The sequence below is a fragment of the Diceros bicornis genome, chromosome 24 (assembly GCF_020826845.1).
Source record: "Diceros bicornis minor isolate mBicDic1 chromosome 24, mDicBic1.mat.cur, whole genome shotgun sequence".
Taxonomy (NCBI): Eukaryota; Metazoa; Chordata; class Mammalia; order Perissodactyla; family Rhinocerotidae; genus Diceros; species Diceros bicornis.
The window spans coordinates 47,976,387-47,983,718 of record NC_080763.1 but is presented as its reverse complement, the minus strand read 5'-3'; the positions used below and the strand labels follow the sequence as shown (position 1 = coordinate 47,983,718).

The 7,332-nt window shown below is 52.0% G+C and overlaps 1 long non-coding RNA gene across 1 annotated transcript; it reads left to right on the top strand.

Annotated features, from left to right (window-relative positions):
• Positions 1 to 5,137: 5,137 nt before the first annotated feature.
• LOC131421299 (uncharacterized) lies at positions 5,138 to 6,397 on the top strand. Its single transcript, XR_009223793.1, has 3 exons — positions 5,138 to 5,238; positions 5,937 to 6,007; positions 6,121 to 6,397. It is a non-coding gene; the product is annotated as an uncharacterized LOC131421299 (long non-coding RNA).
• The last annotated feature ends 935 nt before the right edge of the window (positions 6,398 to 7,332 follow it).

The window sequence follows — 7,332 nt, the reverse complement described above, 5'->3', positions numbered from 1 at the left end:
GTATCAAGAGGTAGCAGTGGCGGGGTTGCGGGCTGGCCAGCAGAGTGATCTCTGTCCAGAGTTAGATGGGAGTGCGAGTCCAGTCTCTGCCTGGCGGCCCTGATCTCTAGGGTTCCCTTGGGTGTGTGGTCTTGTTTTTTTTTTTTTTTTTTTTGTGAGGAGATCAGCCCTGTGCTAACATCCGCCAATCCTCCTCTTTTTTTGCTGAGGAAGATGGCCCTGGGCTAACATCTGTGCCCATCTTCCTCCACTTTATATGGGACGCCGCCACAGCATGGCCCGCCAAGCAGCGCGTCGGTGCGCGCCCGGGATCCGAACCGGCAAACCCCGGGCCGCCGCAGCGGAGCGCGCGCACCCAACCGCTTGCGCCACCGGGCCGGCCCCTGTGTGGTCTTGTTTTTGACTGGCCTCTACTTAGGCCCTTTCTATCCCAAAAACCCTGACCTCGTGGGTGGGGGAGAATTTACTATTTGGTGAAAATATTTATTCCGACTCTACAATCAGTAACTGGTAAATATCCCAAGAATGCATTTGGGGTTCCACTGGGCTTTCCTTAAAGTGGACTCAAGACAAAATTCCATTTATTTTCCAACAGGAGGGGATGGTTGAGTAAACCACGGTCCGCCTCACAATGGAGCGCTGTGCGACTCTAAAAGAAATGGGGACTATCTCTATGTACTGTCACAAGCGGTCTCCAGTGTGTGTCATGGTTTTCTGCAGAGAAGTGGCGCCCCAGAGATGTTCCCACCCTAATCCCCGTTACCTGTGACTTTGTTCCCTGACATGGGAAAGGGACAGTGCAGAGGTGGTTACAGGTGGCCCAGTTGAATCACATGAGTCCTTAAAAGTGGAGAAGCTTTCCCAGGAGTGGTCAGAGGGAGAGAGATGATGACCTAAGAGGGTCATGAGATGTGATGCTGTTGGCTTTGAAGATGTTGATGACGGGCCATGAGCCAAGGAAGGAAGGCAGCCTCTAGAAGCCGCTCACTGTTGTCGGCTGTTTCCACTGAGTTGAGTATCTCAGAGACAAACCTCATTGCTGGCAGTGGCTGCAGGAGTTCCAGTTGTACTGGCTTCTGTGAACAACTTATTAGACTGGTTTCCTCTTGGTGCGTTTCAGGCTATATGAGCCTTCAGCTTTTATAAAGACACTGCCATCCTCTTTGTTTTTGGAGCCAATCTGTATCCTTTTGTTAGGATATTGGAAGGGTAAGTTTTCAGAGTGGAATTGCTGGGTTTGAGGTACGTCCATTTAAAATGTTGATGGATTTTGCCACACTGGCCCTTGGCCCTCTCCCCCAGTGTGGAAGGGATCATTTTCCCATGCATGGGACCCACTGGATGGACATTGGGAGCATTCTACGTTCCACCCCTCTGATGTGGGAAAAAGAGCGATTGCTTTGACCCGATCTGGTGAACCTCATTGGAAAGGCCTTAGCCACCTCTAGGATTAGGGACTGAGGGAGAGACCCAGCCTTGGGAGAGCTGGGGTGGAAGCCCCCAGAATCATGTGGTCAGTGCCAAACTGGACTTTTTGCAGTGGCTACTGGTGGCGTTCATGCGTGCTGAAGTAACGCTGCCCCAATGCTCTAGGCAGGTGGCTCAGGCAGGGATCTCCCGGGACCCCCCCACAGGGGTGGTGCCCGCAGCAGGGAGGTGAGACAGGCCGCAGGAGGGAGCCTGCGTTTCCTCCAGGGGGTCTGAGGGTGGGCTTGAGTCAAGTAGGAGCCTGTGTCACCCGCCTCGCAGCTCTTGACTAGAGAAGGACGTTTCACTCAGGGGGGCAGCCGTCCAGCATGTCCGGGACCCTGGACAGTTTTGTAAGAGGCTGGAAACCCTGCGAGGACATGAGTAAGTGTTGTCAGGCTATCAAAGCTGTGTTTGGGTAGAAGCCAAATAACAGAACACCCACGTGGTCTCAGGGAACCTCCAGAATTCCAGCAAGTGAGCAAAACTGAAAGTGAAACCCTTTCCTTCCTGGAGGAAATGAGACCATTCCGGGGATGCCCCTGAGATGGCCTCTCTGCAGCCTGGCAGACCTGCCTTCTGGGCCCTGGGTCAGCACTGTCCTCCCCAGAGGGTCCTAAGCCTGGAGGTCATCTGTTTATAGGAGCCGGGTCTCATGCTGATAGGGACAGTCAGGGACGGTGGCTTCTCTCGTTGGCCCCCAGCCCAGCTGGTGGGTTTTTCCTCTCGGTCCACACCCCCCCCGCCCATCCCCTCCCTCTAGGGCCTCGTCCAGGCTGCCGATGCTTGTGTGTCACCCATACGTGGGACTCACGGGGCTCTAGGGCTTTTGAGGTCGCTTGCTCGTCTGCGCTGCAGGCGGGGACTCTGGAGTGGCGGCGTGCCCTCACGCCCAGGCTCCATCTGTGTGGACGTCCTCCAGGTTGCTGAGCGTCCTGTCGGTTCTGGATTCTACAGCATGTTTTAGTGTCCACAGCCCAACTGTCTTTCCATCAGGATAAAGGATACACCACCCTCCAGCAGCATTCTGCCTAGGAGTAGTGGCCCCAGAGGCTGCCTGCAGGGGTTTGCATCCTGGTTCCAGCACCTTCTAGCTGTGGGACCGTGGGGACATCTCCTCACCTCCCCCAGCCTCAGTTTCCGCGTCTGTAATTAGTGCCCACCCTCATAGGTTGTTGTGAGGAGTGAAGGAGATCGTCCATGAAAAACATTTGGTTCTCCATGGAAACCCTCCTCTGCCACACGTGGAGGAATATCGGAGCACGTGTTCAGGGCAAAGCCAAAATCTCTGAGGACTTGGTGTGTTCTCTGCGCTCTGTGTCTCTTAGTGAAGTGCAGACACGTGCATGTTTCTGTCTCCATGAGCAGGAAGGAATGGACACAGGGATTGGTAGAGAGGCCAAAGCCGTCCTGGGAAACCTAGGCACTGTTCTAGAAAGAGAGGAATGTTCTAGAATGCTGAGTTGGCCTGAGTGTGTAAGACGAGGCCTATGAGATTGTGCTATGGAGCCTGGGACAAGAACGACCCGGACCCTTCAGACTGGATGGGGGAAGGGTTGAGGAGGGATGAGAGAGAGTGTGTGGACACGGTGAATGTTCCAGAAGTCTTCCTGTGGAGTTAAGGAGAGAGAGAGAAGGCTGTAGGAAAGGGGTGTGTGGTAGACAGAATAACACCATCTCAAAGATGGCCTTGTCCTGAGCCCTGAACCTATGACTACACTAGGTTCCACGGCAAAGGGAGGTAAGGTTGCAGACGGAATTAAGACTGCTGATCAGTCAACTTCGACATAGGGAGCGGAGCCCAGATTCCCTGGAGGGCCTGATGCCATCACAGCGACCTTAACAGGGGACCAGGGAGGCAGAGTGGGGTCAAAGTGATGCATTTCAAGGCCTGCTGTTGCTGGATGGGAAGACTGGAAAAGGGGGCATCTAGAAGATGAGAAAGAGGAAATGGGTTCTCTCCCAGAGCCGCCAGAAGGAGTGAGCCCTGCTGACACCTTGTTTTAGCCCAGAGAGACCTACGTCAGACCTCTGACCTCTGGATCCACAGGATCAGAAATTTGTGTGGTTTAGGCCACTAAGTTTGTGGGAACTTGTTACAGCAGCCGGAAACTCACGCAGGACACGTGGGGTCCAGGAGGAGAGCCGTGAGCGTGTCCCGGGGCAGTCTGGGTCAGTGGTTAAGACCTGAGCCTGGGTTGAGCAGATCTGAGTGTAAATGCTGGACACGTGGAAGAGGTGGTGTGTCAGGTCAGAGCGCAGAGGAGGAGCCGCTCCACCACTCCAGCTAGAAAACTCAGTTATCCACGTGGAAAAGGATGACGTTGGGTCCCTGCTCACACCACATTGAGCAGAATCTGCTCCAGAGTGTGGGCCACGCTACCGGTGGCGCCGTCCCCCTGAGGCCTCCCGGGAAGTCTCTCCTGGCGTCCAAGTCGCGCTTCAGTTTCTCCTGTCATGAGACGAGGATGCCAGCCCCGGGCATGGGCCAGCGAGGGCTTCCAAGGCGAGGGAAGCTTTCAGAACCACAGTGGTGAGAACACCATTGTCAGTGAAGAAGGAGGCACAGCTAAGAAGTGAAAGCAGGACTTGAAGAGATCTGTGCACACCCAGGTTCATAGCAGCTTTATTCCCGGTGGCCAAAATGTGGCAGCAACCCCGTGTCCATCAACAGGTGAGAAAATGAGCAAAATGTGGAAATCCACGCAATGGAGTAGTATTCAGCCCTGAAAAGGAAGGAAATTCTGGCACACGGTAACACATGGATGAACCTTGAGGACATTATGCTGAGTGAAATGAGGCAGTCACAAAAACAGAAATACTGTACAATTCCACTCAAATGAGGTCCTGAGAATGCTCGAATTCATAGAGACAGAAGGTGGAAAGGTGGTTACTGGGGCTGTGGGGAGGGAGGAATGGGGAGTTGTTCGTGGGGGCAGAGTTTCAGTTGGGAAGAGGAAAAGAGTTCTGGAGATGATGGTGGTGATGGTTGTGCAATAACGTGAATGTAGTTGATACCACTGCACTATACACTTAAAAATGGTTAAGACGGTAAATTTTGTTATGTGTATTTTACCACAATAAAATAATTTTTAAAATTATTGGTAATAATTTTAAATTGGTAATAAAGTCAACTCATTCTTTTATATTTTAAAAAAGGAAGGAAATTCTGTCACATGCTACAACATGGATGAAACTTGAGGACTGTGAGAGAGAAGAAAGTATATATATAGGTCTCTGCCCCTGGTTCCCAGCACGGAGCTCCTGAAACCCTTGTAATTTCCTAAGTGATAAGAGCACTAGAAGCGTCTTCTTCTAATGAGGCAACTCTGGGTGGGCTCCTGGATGGGGGCGGGTCACTGGAAAGACCAACCCATGATTAGAAGCTTGGAATTTTCAGCCCCGCCGTCCCTGCTCCTCCAGAGAGGGGAGAGGGGCTAGAAATGGAGTTAATGATCAATCATCATACGTGAAGAAGCCTCCAGAAAATCCCAACAGTGCTGGGTTCTGAGAGCTTCTGGGTTGGCGAACCCGTGGAGGTGCTGGGAGAGTGGGGCGGCCATGAGGGCGTGGAAGCTCCACGCCCCTTGCTCATCCCTCGCCCTGTGGATCGCTTCATCTGGCTATTCATCTGCATCCTTTATCATATCCTTTAATAAACTGGAAATGTGACTGTTGCCATGGATTCTGTGAGTCGCTCTGGCAAATTAATCAAACCCAAGGAAGGAGTCATTGGAACCCTGATCTATAGCCGGTTGGCAAGAGGTACAGGTGACAACCTGGGTTTGGGACTGGCGTCTGAAGTGGGGGTGGTGGGGGCAGTCTTGTGGGACTGAGCCCTGACCTGTGGGATCTGACTCGATGTCTGGGTGGATAGTGTCAGAATTGAGTTAAGTTGTAGGACACCCAGCTGGGGTCGCAGACAATTGCTGGATGTTGTAGGGAAAAACCTGCACACATTTGGTGACGGGAAGTGTCAGAAGCGACATGTTCTGTGTGACAGTAAAGGAGCCTCACAGGAGAGAAACAAGGGGGAATGAGCTGGGTTTGTCCTACACAGGGAGGAAAAAATGTAGGTTTTTTTTCCTGTACGAAGACATTTGCCAAGTTAAATAAGCGAGATGCAAGAGGACAAATACTGTATGATTCCACTTATATGAAGTACTTAGGGTATTGAAATCCATAGAGACAGAAAGTGGAATGGTGGGTGCCAGGGGCTGGGGGAGGGGGGTGGAGACTTTGTGTTTAATGGGGGCAGAGTTTCAGTTTTGCAAGATGGAAAGGGTTCTGGAGATGACGGTGGTGGTGGTTGCATAGCAATGTATATTACTTAGTACTAATGAACTACATACTTAAAAATGGTTAAAATGGTAAATTGTACGTTGTGTATATTTCACCACAATTTTAAAAAAAAGGAAAGAAATTCCAGCTCTGAGTAATTTCTTTGCTCTTTCCTGGGTTGACCCAAGACATCAGGGAAACCTTCTTGGGCTAGACAATGGAACTGCCACTCCCATAGTTGCTTGGAGGGGGAGCCCTGGTAAGCGAAATTTGGGTAATTCTAAAAAGTGTTAACTTTCATACTTTCAGTTGCAGAGGAAATTTCTCTGGCAAGCACCCAGCTTCCTCTATTTGTTTGTTTACGTTTCGTAGAGACTGAACAAAAAGCACAGTGACTCAGAAGCCTTTCAGAGGGTGACTGCGGGGCCAGGCTGCTGCGAGGCAGAGAGGCAGTGAGAAGGATCGAATCAAAATGAAAAACTGCTTTCGTAAGAAGAAACAGAGGCCAAAAGAAGAAGAAGGAGGCTGTGAGCTCCGAGAATTTCTTTGCACTGAGACTCAAGAGCAACGGAGACCACAGCCCGAAGACCATCCTTCTAAGTCGAAAAGGAGGCTTAGGAAATTATTCGACTGGGAAAACAACCCCAAAACTTCCAAAGGTAGGAGCCTCGCCTTTGTGTCTGGAAGGAAGTCTCTGCCCAACTCCTTTGTTGTTTTGTCCATTCACTCCCTTGATCACTTATTGACCCTTCATTAATTCATTATTTACTGCATGCCACCCTTGTGGGCGTCCATCTAAGAGGGCCTGGAGGGGGCCAGGCGGAGTGATAAGACCCTTCCTTCCCAAGCCTGAGGACCCCACATGGTGAGGAGGGCTGGCATGTTGGCAACGCCCCACCCCCCATACTATGGGCTGTGATGGGTCTGGGGTGGGGGCTGAACCCGTGGGGGCTCAGAGACAATGCTGGGGCACAAGAAGAGTACCAACCTAGAATGAAACAGCCCAGAGTTCATCGTACTTGTGAGACGCCCCTCACCCTGGATTATCACACAAAGCTCCCTTCAAAGCTGAGGAAACAAAGGCTCAGAGAGGTTGAGTCACTTGCCCAGAGACACACCGCAAGTGAGGGGGTCAAGGTTCAATTCCAAGCAACCAGAGCGGGTGCTAGGTTGTGCCCCAGGCTCTGGGGTGCAGGAGTGAGAGAAGAGGAGCCTGGGGTGGAGTTGGGGCTGTGTGGGGTCTGTGTCTGATCCACATTCGTGTTCCCATGGCCCAGCACGGCTCTGTGCCCAGGGAAGCCCTTGGAACGGCCTTGAGTGGGGCAGCGGCGCCAGGGCTGCTCTGTTTCCTGGGTCTTGGTCCATAGCGGGTTGTGGGAGCAGTCGGGTTTTCTGGGAGCAGCTGGTGGTTTGTCATCTAGAGAATGTTTTCCTGAAGAAAAAATGATTCCTATTTTCCGTGAGGTCAGTGGGAAGTTGCAGAATGCAGTGGAGCCCAGGGTTGTGGGGGATGGCGGGTCACCAGCTGCCTTTATGTCTCCAGTATCTGAACGGTGACTGGCATTGTCACCCGAGACAGGGACA